Source organism: Strongylocentrotus purpuratus, unplaced genomic scaffold (genome assembly GCF_000002235.5).
Source record: "Strongylocentrotus purpuratus isolate Spur 01 unplaced genomic scaffold, Spur_5.0 spur5_scaffold_1, whole genome shotgun sequence".
Lineage (NCBI taxonomy): Eukaryota > Metazoa > Echinodermata > Echinoidea > Camarodonta > Strongylocentrotidae > Strongylocentrotus > Strongylocentrotus purpuratus.
The window spans coordinates 8,946,001-8,968,820 of record NW_022145594.1 but is presented as its reverse complement, the minus strand read 5'-3'; the positions used below and the strand labels follow the sequence as shown (position 1 = coordinate 8,968,820).

The 22,820-nt window shown below is 36.0% G+C and overlaps 1 long non-coding RNA gene across 1 annotated transcript; it reads left to right on the top strand.

Moving 5' to 3' along the window:
* The first annotated feature begins 17,704 nt into the window (after positions 1-17,704).
* Positions 17,705-19,983, top strand: LOC105441402. Its single transcript, XR_972005.2, has 2 exons — positions 17,705-18,653; positions 19,628-19,983. It is a non-coding gene; the product is annotated as an uncharacterized LOC105441402 (long non-coding RNA).
* Positions 19,984-22,820: the final 2,837 nt, after the last annotated feature.

Below are 22,820 nucleotides of genomic sequence, written 5' to 3'. Positions count from 1 at the left end.
TTGATGGTGAGCGGAGCAAGAAAGAAAAAGGAAAGAAAAGACTAAGTTAGTTATCTATAAAACAATAGTCACAAGCAGAGTAATATGATGACAGATTAAAATGATATCATCATCCATACAAATATATTTCCTGACTCTTTTCTCAAAACCTAAAAGTCAAAAAAGCTATAGACTTGACCTTGAGAAAATATGCGAAGAAGCAGCGTCCTGTGAAATAGATTTGTTTAAGAGGGAAAACCACTGTTTTCTAGTGAAAATCAACTTGGCCTTGCATGTCTCTTTCCAGAGGTTTTCATCTTGGCTTTAGCAGAAATTTGTTCTTAAAAAATTCCTAAAAGTTATTACATTACATCCTCTTTTTTTTTTTTTTTTTTTTTTGGGGGGGGGGGGGGCGGGGGGGGGGGGGGGGGGGGGTTGTATTAATATTCTTTAGGAACGTAAACCATTACTTTTTTCTTAATTTTTATATCTTCCTTCCTCTCAACATTTATACTGGTTGCGTTTACAGTGCAAGCAAAATTTATCTCACATTCTAGTGTTTTGTCGGAAGTGACTAAGTAACTACAGTAAATGCAACAAAACCCCCTCCCCCCCAAAAAAAAACAACAACAAACAAACAAAACAAAAACAACCTCTGTAGTGTGGCTTTTTTTTAAATGCTGGCAGAAATGTCACTGATTTTTGCAGTGTTAATGATTCCACAAATTGTTCATGTGACTCTCCTTGCTTCCTTGCACACTACTCACAACAACTAAAAACATGGAACAAGCCAACACCTGATGGTGTTTTGGTTTCCAGTAGTGTAAATGACATTCAAAAATGCAGTGCTGGGTTTTCAAAATTGGCTGTCATTGAACCTACTTTAAATTTATCACATCAGTATCACTTTTGAGTCAACACATAGTTATGGCAAATATTTATAGAAGATATTTTTCTGAGGAGTCGGTCTAAAGTGGTGAACTTGACTGATAGCGCAAGGGTCACTGAACTAGTCTAACACTATAACTTTTTCCCCCATTATTTCTTGAAAGTCAAGCTTGATGTTGGTCTAATCCATGATATACATCAGCTTTGTTTTTAAATTTTGTTTTATACATCCAAGACATTCTTCTTGGCTTATCTCCTAATTTCTGTATTAAAAAAATAGCCACTCTGCATAGGCTATGAAAGACTGCGCATCTACAAATACAAAGTTTACCCCCTTTTCTTTAGGAAATTGCGTGAATACAACTGTGATCTCACAAAGATCCAGAGTTCAAAGATCAAAGTCATTCATTCTAATATAAAAGTATCAAAAATCCAGCGAGTTCACATGTAATTCCAAATAGCACATTTAATATTAGATTGATTATTCAGAATTTCAGTGTTTTGGGTATACAATGTCAAATATCAGCTAAATTCAATTGTCTTGGCTTCATAGCCATCCATCATGAATACTATCTTGGAGACTAACTCTACTTTATTATCTTTATCTAAACCACTAGACATATCAGTTGTGGCTACAAAAGTGGGATATTTCTCTTTCTTTGCGGTGTTTTTCTCAAAATGAGTCATATTTTCAGACCTAAGGACTTGTTTATCCACTCGTCTCGGCCAAGAGACGACCCAATTAATAAAAACACCAAGACCTAAACATACCATAAAAAAGAGTCACAACACTTCCATTTCAAAATGAATCTTACAAAGTGATGAACTTGAAAAGGGTATACACAAAGAGAATGGAGTGAGGGAAATGGCATTTCAGAAGGTAGGAGACAGATTATTAATAAGATTTGTGAAGTACAAAAATGAGATGGAAAGATGTGTAATGCAAGATACACAGCTGATTGAATAGGGTATGTCATCGGTAGAACATAAGGGATTAATTTAGGCTTGAGAGGGGGATTGGCTGGAGGGGGAATGAGGCAGTCATATTGGGGAGGGACTTTTTAATTTGGGGATGTCTCATATGCCCCTAGGAAAAATGGGATAGCCCATGATTCTTAAGGATGGGTTTGTTTAGTTTCTATCATGGAAGACACGATTGAGGGGGAGGGAGAGAGGGAGGGGGAAGGGCGGGACTGTATTCATTCAAATCTTGCAGACACCCTGCAGGTATCAAGAGACAAATGCAACTTGATTGATTCATCCAATTCCTTTGTTAGGGTTAAAAGAAAATGGTTTTGAGCTTGCAGATTGCAAAAGTATAAATCAATAAATATGAAACCTTTTTTCTCATTGCATATGATGGAAGGGAGGGCTTTGTTTATTGGTGCTGGTTTTTAAAAATTGACAGTACTTAAAAAAGAGAAGGAAATATTTGTTTGTAATGTTACAGTAATCATTACAAAATTACCTTTATATGAACAACTTATTCTCAAAAGCGCAAGGACTTTAAAACTGAAAGGGCAATGACCTTTCAAAACCCTAAGAAAATGAGACTGGAAGAGAGTGAGACAAAAGAAAGAAAGATAGGACTTAGTATACGACAGGGAGAAGATAGGACAACATATAGAGAGAACGACATGGCATAAATAGATAGAGAGAGAGAGAGCATGAGAGAGATAGAGGGAGAGGGAGAGAGAGAGGGAGAGGGAGAGAGGGAGAGAGGGAGAGAGGGGGGGTGGAAGAGGCGCACAAAATAATGAGAGAGACCAAAAGAAAAATAAACAGGAACAATAAATCACTATTTTAAGCAATATATATTGAATTCAAAACCTTCATAATTCATTAACAGTTACTCAATCTAATGTATGCACGTCAGTGCGATTACAAACAAATTATCCATCATCGTTACACAGCCAACATAAGCTGAAAGAAGTATCAAATAGAGAGAAAAATGAGAGGAAACGCCTAAGGCTACTACAATCTCAATAACCTATATTCTCACTCAATTTGTCAAATTGACAGTTTTGAAACCTATGGGGACTTGGAATGGGAAACATGACTGAAAATGCAACTTCATATTACATTTTTGCCCAATATTACTAGAGTCAATGTTCTGATCTTAAAAACATATTTATCAAATCCTTGATTGATCACTGACTATTCAAATATTTTCTATTTTGGGCAATTTAAGTAATCCACTCGAAAGATATAATGCACTGTTTTCAAAGTCAAGGGATCAATTCCATCATTGAAACAGGAAAGTATACTCTTTATAACATTGACCATGTCCATTATATCTATATGTAGTACTATTTATATATCTATTAATTCCACTGCAGCACATTCTACAATCATTATCTATAATCTGGATGTCTCTTTCACTTTATAATAACTTTCAATTATCTTTGTTCTTATCGATACCCCTCCTGCATACATGCCAAGATTATAAAAAAAAATACTATTAATGAGAATATATTATTTAGATTAAAAAGAATGCATTACAAACATTATATGAAGATTACATTGTAGAACCAAGCATTACTTTCTTTAATGTTATGGGCCTTTGTTGCTTATTCATTGGGTGGCACTGAATACCAATTACTCATATGAAGAATGTGTCAGGCTTTTAATTAAGGTTGCATCTGATTAATTTAATTTCCTTTCTTGAAATCACCTCGGGGTATGTCCATGGGGTGGATAACTATTGAGAGCATGTTGTTTTAATCTAAAACACCTAGGGATATACTGATGTGTCAAGATCATTATCTTCTCTTTGTGCTGTGAGAATAATAGGAAATGAAATCGGGCAGGAGTTTAGTTTTCATGCTAGATCGGAGTCTATTATTTGACTCACTATTGCCCCTCCCAAAACAAACAACAAAAATGTAGGTATTTAAATAATTTGTTTAAAGTATATATATATATATATATATATTAAGTATGGTATCTACATACAATATATAATGTAAACTCTGAAGATTGGGTAAAGAGTAATATATGTAATGAAAACCATGACAAATGAATGACTAGATTTAAACATATATGAAGAAAAGATATTCTTTGTATAATGTATTGTGGTATATCATTCAAAAGAAAAAGCAACTAATTGATTCTTAGGTCAACCTTCCTTTCCCAAGATATTTAATCTGCTGAGGGCCTGAAGACAATTATTTCATGTATCTTTACATTGGTTTAACCCCATCTTACAATGTTACATTGTAGTTTTCAACAAAATTGAACATAAAATCCCTCCCCTGCCCCCACTTGCAAAAACTAACAAACAAACATAGGAGAGAAAACAAGTAAACACAAATAATCAAATTCAAAAGAACAAACAAACAAACAAGTATATGAGAAAGACCAATCACTTGTTTGAATTCCACATACAGTACTTTTTCTATCATATCCATACTACAGATAAACCTGCTCTAGTGACCACCTGTATAGAAAGACAACCTGCCTATGAAGGCTGCTTGTCTTGTCTCTCTTGGGTGGTCTTTATAGACAGGTTTCACTGTAGAACATCAGTTCAAGGCTGAAGAACCTTATTTCACCTTTTGTTTGATAGAGAGCAAGGCCAGAAGCTAATCAAGAGGTGCCCGCCAATCCTGTGACCCCATTCAACTCCAATGCAAAGAAAGCATTTATATGATGCTAAATCAGAGACTGATCAGGCCTCTCTCTATCAGGTGCTGAGAGTCAACAGATGATAGAAGAGCATTACTTCCTTCAGAGGAGATAGAGCAAATAATGTTCAGAGTCTGGAGCACCTTCTTCCGCTGTTCCTCCTCGTATGGTGATGTTAGCTGGCCTATTTGTAGCTCAATTATTCCTTGAGAGTAAACTGTCCTACACTAGCAAAAACAGTTCTCCTAACTCTTTACATGCTACACAAATAATATCCCTGTGCCTCATTGTATCTATCATGGTTATCATGGGTTAGATATATGTCAAATGCTTCCAAGATTATTTCACCGTTTCCAGTATCGGTGTTGAAGTGTTTGTCATGGAGCTAATCAAGACTGGAAAGTGGTAATTTTGCCAAATGAGAAAGAGAGAGAGAGAGAGAGAGAGAGAGAGAGAGAGAGAGAGAGAGTGAGAGAGAGAGAGAGATAAGGAAAGGGGGAGTAGGGAGAGACAGGGAAGGGATTGAGAAAGAGAAAACGAGAGGTACATAAATGAATGTTTCTGACATAAAACAAACAAAAAAGATGCATGTGATGAAATAACCCCAGAATGTTGGGAAGAAAAACTTCAAGACAGTTGACACCTTAGGAAGAGACGGAGCACCCTAGCAACAGAACATGAAACTATTATCTACAGATCCATTCCAAGAAAAACAGAAGATGAAATATCAAGAAATGATTGAAGGGTAAGTATCTCCTTTTCCTTTTCCTCTTCGATCTGGACATTTTTCACCGATTGTGATTAGTATGTATCTCAGTGATATGTGCTCAAACGCACGCACGTGATCGCTTGGATCGCTTGTTTACGCGGTGGCGCCAGCGACATTGTAAGGTGATGCGTTTCACAAACCCATCAAGGAGGTACTTAGCACCATGGGCATGACTTGTTACACAGCCACCACCGATTATCAGCCCCCAGAAAAGAAAAATATGGTTAAGTGTATTTGCTGAGCAAATAAGAAGGGAAAACGATAGCTAGACATGACGGGGTATGGGATTTGTATATTAAAGATTACATGTGAATTGAGAAGAGCGTAATAATGGACATAATCGGAATTTGGGCATTTCGAGAGATACATATATATCTGCCTGAGATTTTTTCTTAATTTTAGTCACAAAGAACTATTGAGTCAAAATTTTGCACTGAATACGTATGTTGCCTCATTTTAATAGCAGCAGAAGTAGAAAAGACAATAATTATGATAATTATAAAAATATCATGTAATCAAAGTATTAGTTTGATGGAGACAAGGAAGACTATACTATCATTCTGTGCTTATTGAAGTACAACTTCACTTCTGCTGATATACCGTATGTAAAAAAAGAACATCCATAAAACCATGTACTTCAGGCCTTTTTTGCAAGTGTATAACTTTGTATGGTGTCCCTTTACTCATTGTTGAAATATTGTTAATGGTAATTATTTTGTGCATAAATGAATATTATTCATGGTGTTTGTTTTCTACATGGTGTATAAATAAATATCATTTAAAAAGAGAGTTACAGAAGGTAATGTCTTTGGATTTTCTAGGCTTGTAAACTACAATTACCTTCAAATTTCACACGTCTATGAACAACCAGTACAACATATTTCTGAATATAAAATCAATACTTGTTATATCCCTGAAAGACCTTACAAAATAAAAATAAATTCTTATTAACTTAAGCATTACACTAGCTCAATATCATACAAAATAAAGGCCTTTTCTATTTGAAACAAGAAAATCACAATTTTCTCATTTTAATATCTACTAACCTGGGTAATGACCTAACTAGCTTTCCTGATGAAAACATGTTTTCTACATCAAATAAATTGTACTTGTTAATACTCCTTATCAACCCATATGATCCTTTTGTCTGTACATTCATTATTAACACTTCTGATACCAGTATCATCAAATCACATAGGAAAGGATATGATATTGGCAATCAAAGGCTTAACGTGAATGCTTATTAACCATGCAGTCTTCCCATCAATTAGGAATTAGTGGTGGAAGTTGGAACATCACTCTGCTGGTCGGCCGGCTCATTATGCATGTACTGAGGTTTATTAACAACGCACTTTTACCATGTGACAGACTGTAATAAATGACCTTGAACTAATGAGAAGATAAAGACTAATATTGTTTTAATATGTTTAGCATCTCTAGCAGTGCATTGTATGGTTAAGGTGAAATGTTCCGGTCCATTTTTATCTCTTTAGTTTACCCGAACTTCAGGCTACACAACTGACTATCTGCAATCAACCTATGCTAAACAAAACCTTGTAAAAATAAGGTGATGTGAATTTAGTTTTTATTCAATTTACTTGAAATTTCATTACTTTCAAGAGAAATTTCACTTTTAACATCGAATTTCAAAAATCCATAACAGCTAGCATGTACAGATCTATACTTCATACATTATATAAGGTTAACTACTGGAAGATCTGTGTACCAGGTTTAAAATGTTTGTTGAGAACTATATGAAGACTTACAATATATAACACAATGTTTAGATAAAAAGAAGCTAAAATGCAATTTATTAAAAAACAGAAAGTTTTAATTAAAGAATAACAAATTAACAAGGGAGGATGTGACAGTGTAAAAAAAAGAAAAGATAATATAAAGGGGCAATCATGTGAGATAGAGAGAGAGAGAGAGAACACGAGAGATATAACGAACAGAAGAGAGATAGATGGAGGAGAAAAAAGATAGAGGGAGACAAAGAGAATGAGATGGAGACAGAGTAAAGGGGGAAAGGGATATAAAGAGAGGAGAGAAAGGGAGACACAGGGGAAGAATGATGGGAGAAAGAACACAAGGGAGATAACAAGAGAGAGAGAGAAAAAGACAGAAAGAAAGAGAGAGAGACAGAGATATACAGACAGACAGGTAGAGAAGAGAGAGAGAGAGAGACAGAGAGAGACAGAGAGAGAGAGAGAGGAAGCGGGAGAGAGTTGCATGTACGGTAAATCATAAAACAGTATGGTAAAGACAGAGTGAGTCAAGGAGAGGTGACATGACTATTATCCTAACTCAATCAGGACAAAAAGCTTTCTGGAATAGAAGATAGGATACAAACTGCTACACTCATCAACTTTCAAAGGATGCAATTTGGACGATGTTGAGAATGCATCTTTGATGGGAGTTTGCTGGTAGAACCATTGTTGGAGATGTTTTTAGGAAAGAGAAAAGAGTGATAGAGTTTAGGGGGATCTTTGCCTCGTGTTTGATACCTTTCAGGGTACATTAGTGACCATGTAGAGGGGAGGTTATCAAGACGCTAATGGCAAAAAAGGAAATGTCATTACTTGAAAGACATGCACAGGGAAGTGAAGAAGAGGAGAGGAGATCAAGGAGAGACAAAGCTAGAGAGAGATGGGGAGATACAACAGATCAACAAAGCTTTCACAGATTTCTTACTCTGGAAAGTTGAAGAGGAGAATATAGAGAGAGCACAAATGCATGAATCGATCAGCTTGATCCACAGGATAGCTGAGGAAAACAAAAGATTACCGTTGTGAAAAGAGTCAATCAAATAAGTGATACTATCAGCTCATAAAAAGAGATAAATATACAGAGATGTAACACAGAAGACAGTGCTTTCAAAGATGCTCAATTCATGTAATGAGTGTAGCCTACTCAGAGATAAGTCCACAAGTCCAGAGAGTATGTGAACAAAGGAAAGATATCAAATAAAACCATGTTCAACAATATCTATCGATAACATGTAAAAAGACATGAATAAGTGAAATTGCCCTACTTTCTAACATGTACTTCTGAAGACACCTCATAAAACAGTCATAAAACCAGAAACATTTCTTCTATCAGGTCATTGGGCCTTGACCCCAAACAGGAAGCGTTTACCAAACAAAGATCATGGACAGACAGACAGACAGACAACAAACAAACAATGGTTGCCTTATCTACTGTGTCTACCAGATACACCACTCCTAAAATGAGAGAGGATACCCCCATTTACACAGCCCAAAACCATAATATTTTTTTTTGCCTGTCATTTACACTACGAGAAAAATCCACAACAAACGTTGGTATTTGCTCATTCCCATTTTTGGTGAGTAGTGCACATGCCCAAATCGTTCCTGCTCTGCATGTGATCGCACAGCAGCGAGAAGAGTCACATGACCAAAAACCTATGTTTCGAGAGCGGGCATTTACACTACAAAAATCTGTGAAATTGCTGCCAGCATTAAAAAAAAACACTAGTCCAGAGGTGGATTTTTTTTAATTTCATTTTTTTTTTGTGTTTGCTGGTAGTTGCTTCTAAAGAAATGCCAGAATGTGAGAAAAATCAACATTTATTTGCAGTATAAATGCAGCTTATGTCACATTTCTGTTTACTTTCTGACTTCACCCTCATGACAAGGACCCCAAACTCTGTCTTTTTTCCACTCTCGGTCGCCCACTCATTTTCTTGTCTTGACAACATGTGGTAAAATAAACTTTCTTGATTTTGTGGAAAGCGAGCGAGAAAGAGTGGCGTCTGAGCTGAGATACATACACATGTCATTTGTCAGCTGGAAGAGATAATGATTAGAAATCAGACAGTTTACCCCAGGTTTAAAGGTGAAGTATTTAGTAACCACTGGTAACCATTAGCATATCAATTGTTTGAATAAGTGTTATCAGCATTAAACAAATCATCAGTGTATTCTCATGCAAGAAACAAAAATGAATCTTTTGTTGTTCATCAAATCATGGGAGGAAGAAATAGGCTATCGGTGTATGGATGGACTATATCTCTATTAAAATCTTGCATTTTCTTTTCCTTGAACTGTGTTTCTCAGTACAGAATGGAGGGAATCCTGAACAAAAGGAAAATTGTCAAAAGAGACAAGTTTAATTCTTTCCCTAATGGGCTTTATATTATATACAGGTTTGACAATTGTGTGGATGTATTTATTCATAAGCTTATAATCTTTGTTAAGCTCGACAGCTGACTTCCACACCTTAAAGCTCAATTATCATCATATCTCCCATCATAATAAATCCTCTACTTCCAATCAGTCGTCATGGCAATGTCAAAACCAGAAATCTGGATGCTGCATCCATGTGATGAAAACAACGTCAAGACGGATCATCACTTCCATACATCATTGGTCACCATTGGACCATCCAATACTAGCTACCAAGCTGCCTGCTAGAAGGTCGCTAGTGCCACTGGAACGTGTGGCATTGATGACCTTATAGCAGGCAACAACAAGATCTTTCTTCCTCGTTGAATCCAGAGTTTTATGAGAAAGAAATGAAGATTTATATCATGGGAAGTGGACAGTGAAAGTTGTTATGAGGAGGTCAGGAAAATATCCTGCACAAAATAAAGAGGAGCTTTTCATACTGAGCTGGGGAATGATTTGACCCAGTAAATGCTTGACCAGATGAAATTAAGAATGATGCTTATCCTCCTTGAGTTAGGGTATGCTGAAGGTCAAAGAGAACTATAGGATGGTCAGTGTCATTTGTAATGAGATGGTTTATAATGATAAAATAGAAGAGTGAGATCATTTTAGAGCTAATTAGCTTTGAGTAGATTTCATGGGTGATAAAATCATAGCAAAGGACAGCCAGTACAAATATCAAACAGTAGACAAAGAAAACCTGTTTCTATTTAATCTTATATCAATTTATGGTAAACAAGTGTTATGATATCTACAAAAATATAATCACACTTCATAATTTGATTTGAACAATTGTCATTGTTGATAATCATAATTACAAGTTATTCATCTATATACATCTTGACTATGTTTTACCTTCTAATTTTCCCTGATTCTATAAATAGCAGGATTGAATGACTAAAATAAATCACAGAGATTAATGGAAAACAAACATGTAAACTAATGAAGAAAACTTATCCACCTGAAAATATAATTTCCTGACTGCACACTTTTCAATCAATCATCGCTCTAATGACCGTGTCATTGTGTGCTTGAGACAAAAATCATATGAAACTTTTTGCAGTTGCTAGCATATTGAACTGTGAATTTCTGATGAGGCTGTCATCACGATTGATCTATTATCGTCTTCTCCTCGCTCTAAAAGCCAACGTCAGAGCCTCACAAAAAAAAAGTGAGAGAGATGTAAATTATTGGCAGCCATAAATGACATTAGTGTGAGACAAATGACGGTCATTCATTAAGGTAATGATATCAACATAGCAGGCTAAATAGCAACCTCCTTAAATGGCTAAATGAGACGAACACGTCCCATGCAAATGAAATGCCTTGTCATACAGTCACGCTTCCCCCACCGAGCTCTTGCGCTAAGAGCTCGCTAATCTATCGGAGGTGATATGCGACATTATCCTTCGCACGGATGTAATAAACCAGGAATCAACGCATCTTGTCACGGCGCGAGTGCTGCCCAATTGGTTACTAAAAAATTGGCCGGCGATTAATTTTTGTTTCCACTGACTTGTCATTCTCTTTTTCTCTCCCTCTTTCTTTCTCTCTACATCTTACTATAAACACCAATCATCCTCTTGGTACTCTCTCGTCTTTTCGTTGACTGCTAGCTCCCCTCTCTCTCTCTCTCTCTCTCTCTCTCTCTCACTCACTCCCCCTCTATTTTTCACCACTCTATTTTTTTGTCTCATGTCCTCTCTTTTTCTTATGTATCTTTCTCGATAGTGCATTCTCTTTCTCCCCCCCCCCCTCTCTCTCTCTCTCTCTCTCTCTCTCTCTTTCTTTCCTTATTTATCTTTGTTTTGTTATATCTCAAGGTGTTACACAACTAGCCAGGGCCTCTGAAGTAGGTTACCATAGTAACATGATGGGCCGGGATGCTATCCGGAGGACACTGATCAATCTGTGGTTGGAGCATGATTGATTACCATTGATTCTGATTTGATCAAAGACTGTGTTTTTGTAGTCCAGCCAAGGAAGGGCAATGGCATGCAATGGTATGTATCTTCTTCTCTCTGCATCCTGGCCTAAGCCTCTCACTGCCACAGGCAATTTAGATTTGTTAGTAAACAGACAAAACAAAACAAATTGTGTTGGGCACCTGTATGTGGCACTGGAGGGTAGCCTCTAGACAGTCTTATTACGATGGTATATACCCGCACAAACCAATGCATTAAGATATCCAATGAAGCACAATATCCAATAAGAAATGAAGTCAGATTCTTGAATTTAATAGATGGACAATTTCATGAAATATATCTCTTACAAAATTTCATATTTATTTATATCATTTACAAATCTGAGAGCAAAATCACTTGATCTGACCACTGAATATGTCTTTCTGATAGCACTATAAAAATGCTGACAGAATGATTTTTCATCAATTCATCCCTGGTTCCACGAACCAGTGAAATAGGATACAGAAATGCAATTCTTCTTTTTACCTGCAACTATGCTGAAAAGAAGCAATGTGAGATGATATTTGTAAAAACAAGGATGGAATTTGGCATGTCAGAAAGAGACAAGTTAGGAACAAAGAAAGATTAATTCTTTCCCAAGTCTGATTGATCACATGATCACATCAGAATTCACAGGGCTTGAATGTAAATTGCAAGCGGATATGGGACATTCTAAGAGCAAACCGCAGCACACCGGCCTATGGCGTTCAAATCGTCACCAACACGATGCTCAAAAGACCCCTCTAACCCAAAATCAATTAGTGACAACTTTTGGAAGGTGTTGAATTCATCAGCTTGTCCAAACTGTTGACGCAGGGCCATTAATTCTCGCCTTTTGTGTTGATTTTCAGAGGTTTTTGTGAGGATTTCATCGCCGGTTGCCCTGGAGAATGTTTCCTGATTGGCGTGGAATTCTGTTTCAGGCAATTGTTTTAATTTTCAGAATGCATTTCTTCCTCTTTTTAGCTTTTCCCTTTTTTTCTCGGTAGCTTTTAAAATGTTAGTTCTACATGGTTGGTCCCATCTCATGAGTAAACATGATTACTGTTGTTCATGTTCAGATTGGTTTGAATATGACTATATACATCCCCTGTGTCCTAGACTAAAGGTCTGTTCACACTAAGATCTTGATATTTGTATAAAGAAACTTCATATTAAAACAAACTTATTGTATAGCGCAACAAGAATACAGACTAGAGAAAAACATTGTATTATAAACAAACGTCATATAAAGAAACTAGTTTTGATCAGGTCAATTGAAATGACAGCTGGCCAATCATCAGTGCTCGTTTATGATCCGCTGCACCCAGTTATGTGTTTTTCATTAAAACAAATGATCAAACAAGTGTTTTACTATACAATATTTATTTACAGACTTTCAGACTATAATAAAAAGGTTACATACTTTATCAAAACAGGTAATTATGTATAGTAAAGCTATACAGTGAATTCTAGTAGTCTAAATGCGATGTAAGTGTAGTAGCTCCAATTACACTTTGATTCTACCCTTGACAGGTCATTGACTTACTAATTGCAAACAAGCTGAAAAGTATATATGATACACCATGATATAACATATGAAACAAGGATAACAATATAATGCTGCTTTTTTGTTGGCATTTTTCCCCCTTAAAATATCTGTATCAAAATTTAACAAAACTCGAAAGACAGATTTTCAGTTTTTAAAGCCAGTTAGGGAAACAAGTACACAATGCCCATCTACACATCCTGAACACCATTTTGTTTAAATCATTGATTTTTTTGAACTGCCATTTACACACAGGTGAGAAAATCCATCAATTTTTGCTTGCAGTGTAAATTCAGCTAATGTAATCAAATAAAAATCATTCGTCTTGTGACATACCTCAATACAAATTAGGATTGACTAGTGAGATACAATTATATGTAACAGATAAATAAAATAATCCTCATCAAAACACATTGAAATCGATTACATAATGAAAATGGCCCGAGATTCTTGGTAAAAGTTTGATATTCATATTTCTATGTTTTTCCTTCTTGTTAATTTTTTTCTATTCTGATTCCTCTCCATCTATCTCTTTTTCTATCTTTCACTTGCTTTCTTTTCCTATGCCATCTCTCTCTCTTTCATTCATATGTTATCCTTTCTTTCTATCTTTCTTTTACTGTCTCTCTCTCTCTCCCTCTCTCACTTTTGCTTGCTCTCTGATCTTTTCTTCTCTTCCGTCCACCCATATAGTTTCTCTGTCTTTCTCTTTCTCTCTCTCTCTCTCTCTTGCTCCCCCCTCTCTCTCTTGCCCCTCTCTCTCTCTCTCTCTCTCTCTCTGTCTCTCTCTCTCTCTCTCCTGCCCTCCCCCCTCTCTCTCTTCCTTCCTCCCCCTCTCTCTCGCTTTACCAATTTCTTCCCTAATTACAAGTGTTGTTCCTGGGCCATCAGGGCTGTCTGTTTTTCCACACTGTCCTGACCAGAGCGAGATGAATCTAGCTGTCGTTGTTAATAACCTCATCGTTCCATATGAATCTTCCTCCTCTCAGTGGGCGGCTACTGACCCCTCACAATTACAATCCTAGCCGACCAGCCATGCATTTAAATGTGAAGAATCTCTGCCGGTAATAGGACATGTTTTCCAGTTTGAGTAAAAATGGAAATTTTACTTGACAGTGTTTTTAACCACTGCTGCTGTAAACTTCTACTTTTCTGCTTACAAAAAAACAGAATTTATCATTTACAAGCTTTTTTGTTCATATATGTTTTTAACTTTACAAACAGATATTCATAATAAATTGTTGTTGTTCTAAAGTCTAAATCTCATATTCTAATGATTATGAATCAAAGAGGTAATAAGTGACATCAGGTTCATGTGAGTTTGGTCTCTCTGCTGACATCAATAAGTTGTGAAAATCTGGGGGGAAAGAAATTGTACAGGACAAGTAAAGATTTTTTGTCACTCTATACCTGAAATTATCTTGAATTTTATTATTTATAACAGCCTGCATCAAACAATTAAATCTAAAATTCACAATTTGGCACTTTACGGGAGGCAGTAAATTCTCCTACAAAATATCTTTGGAAAAAAAAATTATGAAATTACATTAATAAAACAAAAGCAAAACAAAGAATGAAGAACTTTTTACCCTTTTGCTACAATATATGAGATTGAGATCTTTCACTAGAAAGAAAGAGCAAGACATTGGCCCATTAGAACTTAGAATTTCCCATTTTCAAATGCCACCTTTTATTCCATAGTGCTAAAGAGGTAAGATTTGAGAGTTTTCCTCTGTAGGGTTGAGAGGAAATCGTGCCACTACTACCTCCATCTACGCCTCTTTACGATCGACTGCCATTTAATAATGTCCAATCAGAAATAGCCTGTTGAATCTTGATAGCGCTTCATTACCCAAACCAACACTTGGTGATAAAGCGCAATCTTCATTTAGCACTGGTCACGTTCCTGGGATCAGGTTAGTTCAGCAAATGAAGAAGAGAGGTGAAAATAACCTCAAGACTTCTTCATTTTCTTGAATGCTAAAAGACAATACAGGTCTCTCTTGAAGAGTATGTTAACGCAAATCTTGGGCTGAGAGAACATGGCTATAATTCATTCTGGATTGTTTATCCTGCAGTAAATTGATTGTTTGAATCATCTTCAATAAAAACACAACTCTCATTTGCACATAAGGCCCGTCTTCACTATCTCGAGATTGCTAAATATCCAGCTATTTGAATTATCCCGATCGCAAACTATCCAGCTAATTGCGTCTTCATTAGAACGAAGTAGCAAATTAGCTGGATAGTTGGTCGGGATAATATCCGAAGATATCTTGGGATAGTTTGCAAAATATCCCACTATTTGGCAAAACATCCAGCTATTTGTCCCGTGCGTCTTCACTAGACCGAATACACGCTAACGCTGAGCAAAATATCTCGAGCTTATTTCTCAAGGTCGAGTTTCAAGTTTCGAGGTCAAATCTCGAGATAGTGAAGACGCGATTTGTTACTTCGGGATTATTTCCCAAATAGCGGGCTATTTGGCAATCTCGAGATATTTGGCAATCTCGAGATGATGAAGATGCACCTAACGTGATCTGTGTTCAGCATGTGGTGTCGGACCTACTTACCTTGATTTCTTTATGTTTCTATGCTCATTTTTCAGCCCCTAAACATTTTCAACCAAAATCGTTTGGCACATGTCTTTTATTTGTAATCTTGAACATTCAGTGTTTAATATAGTTTTGTTGGATTCTGTGAGAATTTTCTTTCTATCATTTCCAGAACTGAACCCTGAAGCAAGAAGTTTGTTGATTTAACTAAGTAGAAAGAGACAGGTCTGGAGAATATATCTGTCATGCAAATATGCAAATAGGTTGTCTGGCCTCTTTAAGTATTTCCTTCATAACCAGCTGTCAAAAAAATAAGAAAACAGAATAAACCAGCCACAGCAAATATTTGTAATTAAAATCCAGATAAAATGAACATTAAAAGAGATTGAGATTGATTTACTACTAGTTTGTAATTACACATTTTTCTTGAGATTATTAATGTCTATAATTGTCACGTTACATTTTTGTATTAAGAGCACTACATTAATCATAAAAAGAGGCAAGTCCAAAGAAACCATATCCTTTTCCATACATTTCCAGGTATATAAAAAAATAATAGCTAAACAAGGACTTGAGGGATGTCAACATGGTATAATTGGCAGGAAAAAAAAGCTCCTAAACATGAAAAATATATAAAGTATATATGAGTATGAAGGAGAACAAAAATATCCATATCAAGTAATAATAAAGATCTTGAGAAAACAAGTCTGTTAGTCCTGCAAGTAAAAATATAAACTTCATAACAATAATATTTTGAGTCTGTGCATGGTAACAAAAGGGTTAAACCGCTATTCAGACAAATTGGCAACGATCAAAACAGACATTTCCAATTCAATCGACTTAATCGTATCATTCTGCTCAAAAGAGCAACGTGTATTTGGAGTGATAACGAATGAAGAGCTAAAGGAAGGAGAGATAAAGAGGAGGAGGATCTTTGGGATATATGCCAGGTTGGTTCTAAATCAAGAACTCTGCCATGCGAGAGAACAAAGACTGGCAGAATGGAGAGATTGCAATGATAAAGAAAAGGAGGGATTAAATTCAATAGAAAGTCATTTTCTAGACTCCCAACAAAACTAGAGAAATATAGAACACCTACGGGACTACTACTGAATACCAACGTGAACAGACGATGCACACGAGGGCTGATATGTATGTTGATTTTCAAAATATGCCTTAGGCCAAGTTTAAGGGGTTGGCATAATTAATTGTAGAGGTGGAAAGTTGCGTCTTTTGCCCTTTTGTTTGAAAAAATCAGGGTTACTGATTTTGGAGGCGATATGCATTGGTTATTCATGCATGCACCTCTACAGCTATTCAAGCAATTACAGGCAAGACCTTAGGTTCATAATAACATCCACAAATGAAATATCTGAACAATAAAAACTATTCAGAGATGGGGCACAAATAAACTCTAGTTAACACATTTCCATATTTTTCTCCCAACTTCTGAAATCAGTGAGAAAAAAATAAAAATAAAACAACAAATGCTGAATGTGATTTTTGCCATATCAAAGTGAATATGGAGGAGTAATTTTGATTTCCATTATCATCATCTCCTAACATTCATATGATAATTATCTTACATTATTTTGAAACCTGATAGGATGGCTTTTTTGGTATAATTGGGAAACAAATGAAAACAACTGATAATTGCTATGAAATTTGAACCTTTTGTTAAGTTTTTCAATCAATTTAGCATGAGTATGTTCTTGGGTCTACTGTTAAAGTTATAAAAAAAAAGGTAAGTGTCGGATATTGACCGCATGGAGCGATTTTTGGTTGAGCGTGTCGGACAAACACATCTTCACTCTGGTTGAAATCGCTGGCTGACCACAGAGATGAATTCCATTTCATTATAGAATCCCAGATTGATTATCTCTATCACCTTGGTAAGTTACTGGACTAGGACATAGTCTGGGAATGTATTCTGATCTCAACATTGCTTGCTAATGAAAGATGAATGATGAGGACCTTGTGTTTAACCATGCCTGTTAAATCAACTGCTTTACATAGACTACATGCACATTATAAAAATGCTTACGAAGGATGTGGCTCTGGACGTACCCTTGCATTTTATCAGGAAATTGAAGTTAAACTTTCTATTGAACTGTTGAACCTGATCATTGAATTAAATGGAAGGTTTTAACGTGATGGAGTTGCGTGTCTTTTTCTAGTGTAACCCCCATAAAAATGGCAGTTACTAAAATCATATTTTGTTATTTATTCTTTTCCTATGTCTATCTATATTTCTCTCTCTCTTTCTATCTCTCTCTCTTTCTCTCTCTCTCTCTCTCTCTCTTTGTATCCATTCATTTCATCTCATACTTCTAAGAAACAAACTCTGCTTTGTGCTCCTTATGCAGTTTAGTGCAATATAGGTTTGTTCTCACCCAGATTATTTTCTTCTCCCAGTTTAAGAACTCTTGCTGGTAGATAACTTATTTGCTAGAGCTTTGACCATCAATAACACTGGACACAGTGTTTGGGATTATATTGTCTCCCACAGAATTCGGTGCCCTTTCCCCTTTGTCTATTCCCTTTAATAGGACCCTCTTTACTTAAGTGGTGTTTGCAGGTAGATTGTGTCCCTTCAGGATGTTGCTACTGTTAATCTCTGTATTCAGGAGAAGTATAGTTTAAAGTGGTTGTACTAAGAAAAGGTGAGCTTTAAGACCATGCTGTAGAGAGCTGGCTTGGAGTATTGGGTTTGAGACAAAGGATGAGTCGTTTTAGTTAAGGATGCAAGCTTGGTCCTATCACATGATGTTAGGTAACCAATAAGAAGTCTAGTTGGAAGAAAGGGTAATGTGGGTCTGGACAGTTTAATAAAACTTTGAAACTTTAAGTTTCCAGCTCATTCTCTGCCCAGCTGCCATTGCTTCGAACACTGCCCTGTATATATTCAATCTCCATGTTGGAGCATGTGCTACTAAATATATCTGTAGCCTCTATCTGATTTTCTTCTTCAAAATATATATACAAAACGTATATATATCAACTTTACCTTCTTCAAGTTTCTCTAAGTTTTGAGAGAGTTTCCTGTACTATATTTGATTGGGCATTTCATCCAACTTCAACCTTTATGAGTTGCATGGTTATCATCCCAGTTCCTGATTTTATATTGCAAGCAAGTGTTGGCTCTTTTACTAGGTAAGAACACTATATTTTGCTATGTATGTTTTCATTACTCTGTTGTATGAAGTGTGTGTATATCATGATGATATCTATATTTTGCTTGTATGACTTGAGTGTAGTTTGAGACTGTAGCATACATTCTATAACTTTTAATTCAGATGTGTGTTATACAAGATTGATTCTTTCTGCTGATCAAACAATTCAGTTAAATGAGAAGAAAAGATTATTATGAGAGATTATTTTGCAGTTATTATACTGCATAGCATGCGAGCCCTAAAATAGCCCATGCTGAAAGATAATTGGCTTTTATTTAGGGTAATGGCAACTCGTGCTAGAAGGCATTGGACTCTCACTAAATTTGGTGGTTTGAGATACTTGGTTGTAGATAAGATTTACTAACCTTATCTACTGATGTACTGGTAATGTGTATTTGCTGTTCATTATGGTTATGCGCAGCGTGGAGCATTATTTTGCATATTCAATTGCTGGACTTTTCCATTAATTGTAAAAGTCAAATGTTATTTTGGCAAACTCTAAATCAAGCGATATGGTCAGGTCAATCAGATAGATCGAGCTATCTATCTGTGGCATCCCTATCGCATTCATTATAGCTCATAATGATATGAATGAAAACTCTACTGAACAGTTGGTGCACTATGCTATCTTCATTGCATGCAATTATTGTGATGTATACATATTTTATTTATATTTACTAACGTGGGATAAGTACTATTTTGAAAAGGATTGTATCATGTTAATCATGAATTAAACTAAGTTATAAGTATAACTGAGTAAATTAAGTTGACAGAATCACATTGATTCTTCCAAAGTTAATTAGATAAATCAAGAGGCAAACTCTCATTCTTTTCTTAATTTAATCTATTGAGGGACGAGCTTGTTATATATATATATATATATATATATATATCTTTCCCTCTGTTAAGGAATGTTTTATTAGAAGAGTTCTGTTTATTATGCTCTTTTACTAGGCGGATCTTTTACTAGGCGGATCTTTTACTAGGGTCTTTTAATTGATGAAATTCATCAAGCTTCAAGCTATCGTTCAACTTGTTCCTGTGTTCTGCGTGCTGCGACGTCCTCTTCAACGACACAGAGACGCCGGATATATTGATCAACCGCGTATCGCGAGCGAGTTCATGAACATTTAATAATTTGGTTACTTTAATATTTAGATAATAGTCGGTTTAGTTATAAGTTATAATACCTTATAATGTTATAGTTGTAAGTTGTGGAAGTTTTGTTTATTTCAATGTTTACTTGATTTGCAGTTGTTATTGACAACGAGCTAATAAAGGCATTGCCAGGTTATTTTGTTAAAACGTAACCTCAAGTGTAATTTCTTTATTTATGGACCTGGGAAATTGTGACATTCGGGTTACACTAGCAAAGCTCAACATTAGAATATGGCACTTATTTGACTCTATCAACTAACCTCTTACTTTCCTGGTGCACCTTGGAATAGAACAATTTTAGATAAACAGGACCATACAGATACCTAGCATTATTATTTTATTATTAAGCAAAATGTTATTGAAGGAACTCATGATGAGGTTTAGGTCTTCATATATGAAACAGAACTAAATAGCTGGAGATAGAAACAATGATCAATTATTTCAAATACAAAAAGTGAAATTTAAAAGCCTGGTAATACCCCTTTTCCCTATTTTCCATGTCAGGCATGCTTTACATGATATGGTAATTTTGACAGTAGAGAGGTGACCCATTGTGGATGTTCATATCTCATTAAGATTTGGGATGGGAGGGGGTGTGTGTGTGTGTGTGTGATGGATGTCATTTTGTTATACATCTTCTTAAAACTAATTATGATAGGGCATCTTATGATGCAGTATAAATTCTAATTGACAATTCCATTTTACAAGTTATTATTATTATTATTATTATTATGTCAAGTCAATATTGTCACTGTATATGATAGATTGCTTTTCATTTCCGCACTGAAGTGAGTAAAAGACAGAAAGAGGCTTCTTATCACCCACCCCCTCAGCCTGCCCCCTCAGCCCGTCCCTTCCAACTTTGCTTGGGAGAGTACAGAATAATGGACCAATCAAACAAAGATCTTTCAAACTTGACAACTTTATTAGTTCAGCTAGCCGCTGGTAGATAGATTTGGAATAAAACCAAAAGTATACTAAAACATAAGGCAAAGAACAAAGGATTGTAATTTTGGGGATTTCAGCTAAATCCCAATAAAGATGTGGCCTATTTGAGTGGCATAAAGGGGAGCATTATCACATGGGTTCAGTGAGAATCTAGCGCAATCAATTGAAACCAGGGTGGGTAATATGACGGATTCATGGGGAATCCTTTGCCAAATATCCTGCGGACCCAAACCTATTTACATTGCCCGTGCTTCAATTGGAAATCCAATACCCCCCTTACCCATTCTAGCCTGGGGTGTATGTTTCATGCAACAATACAACAAATTGAGACAAAAAACGGGCGGGGGACTGGATTCAAGCAAAATCATAGAAATTCAAGAGAAACGATTGAAAAACATTTGAATTTATGAAAATTCTGAGCTCTTCCCTCCCCCGTGATTAGATATGCGCCGGCGGGGAGGATTATGGGTATTGAATTGGGCCGCATGATGGAGGTCGTTCTGTGGGATTTTTCTCTGTTTTTCTCTGTTTTGAGAGAGGCAAGACAGAACAATGTTGTCAGTTTTGAGAGATCTATGCCCATAAGCATGGGCCCTCTAACCTACTCAAGAAAAGGAACAAAAGATTGAAGGAGGGATTGGACTTATCGTTTTAGAGATGGGATTGAATGATAGTCGAGTGGTGGGGGTCAGTCAGGTGGTAGTAGAGGGGGTGTGGAACAAGGGAAGAAAAACGAGAGAGGAGGAGGATGCTTACCTGGCGTTCAGACAACTGACATTCATTGTATAGCTATATACAAAAGTCTATAGCTATATGATAAGTACTTCCATTTTTTAACTATGAAGGCTGTATTAAAAATATATAATCATATGCCCCTTTCGCTATACTGTGATTCTTTATAATTAATTATATGATGTTCCTTTATAAATGTTTTTATATAGCTTTAACAAGATATCAGAGAGAGAGAGAGAGAGAGAGAGAGAGGGTGAGAGAAGGGGGATATCAAGGGTTTGTTTTTCTGCATGAAACAGGTTAAAAAAATAAGGGCCCCCATATGAAAATAGATGTACAGAAATGGTAAATACTAAATAGCTAAAAGAAGAAAGACAAACCTAGAAAAAAGAGGAATGTAGGCCAACAGTTTTTGAGTGTCATGTAACGCCTGGTTGGAATGCTCCCCAGGGAGTGGAGATTGTGCACACATTGTGTGCAGGCAAGCACTGAATCCAATGACCGGGGTAATAGTATATTTGTAAAGCGCTTAGAGACATTTGTATTAAGCGCTATATAAAAATTAAATATTATTATTATTTTTATTGATAGATCTTAAAGTTAACAATTCATTAAAACTTCTATGGCATCACATTCAAATGAGTGTAAAATGAACGGCAAGAGAAAATTCATACCTCAAACATGTAACCCTAGAGGAAACACCATCCATTCATACCTTTGTACCATAACATCCTATCCATGTAGTGATTATGTAGTATGGAGTCTGCTGATGGTCATTTCTCTGTCCATATGTCTCAGACCACACACATAGGTCAAGCAATGTAAGGTCATTCAGTAATGACCAGGCATATCTCATTACATTGATCAATGTTTTATCTCATCTTCCCTCACATATGTTCACTCAGCTGAGATCTAAAGGGTCCTATAACTCAGTGGTAATGTTCTTCTGGCTTCAGCAGGCAGTATGTTTTTCATCCGTTACTATTAAAACACATGTCTTTGTTCTTACATAATGTCTGTTTGGAGCAAGAAAGGCATTTAAATAAAAAGCAAATCCAAACTAATCAAATAGAAATCAGAGAAGCACGCTGGGAAGTCGATAGAATGAAATCCACCATAAGAAAGTTATGAATATTTAAAAGTTGTAATCACTTTAGGTATGGGGATTTTAAATTAGCCGAATCGGTAATGTCACTGTTACGTAGTGTTGTTCAGACAACCACTGAGATGATTTTTAAAAAGTAGTTGCAACTGTGTTTGTCAAATTATTAGAAAGTACCTACATGTTTTTGGTCAGTTTTGTAATAAG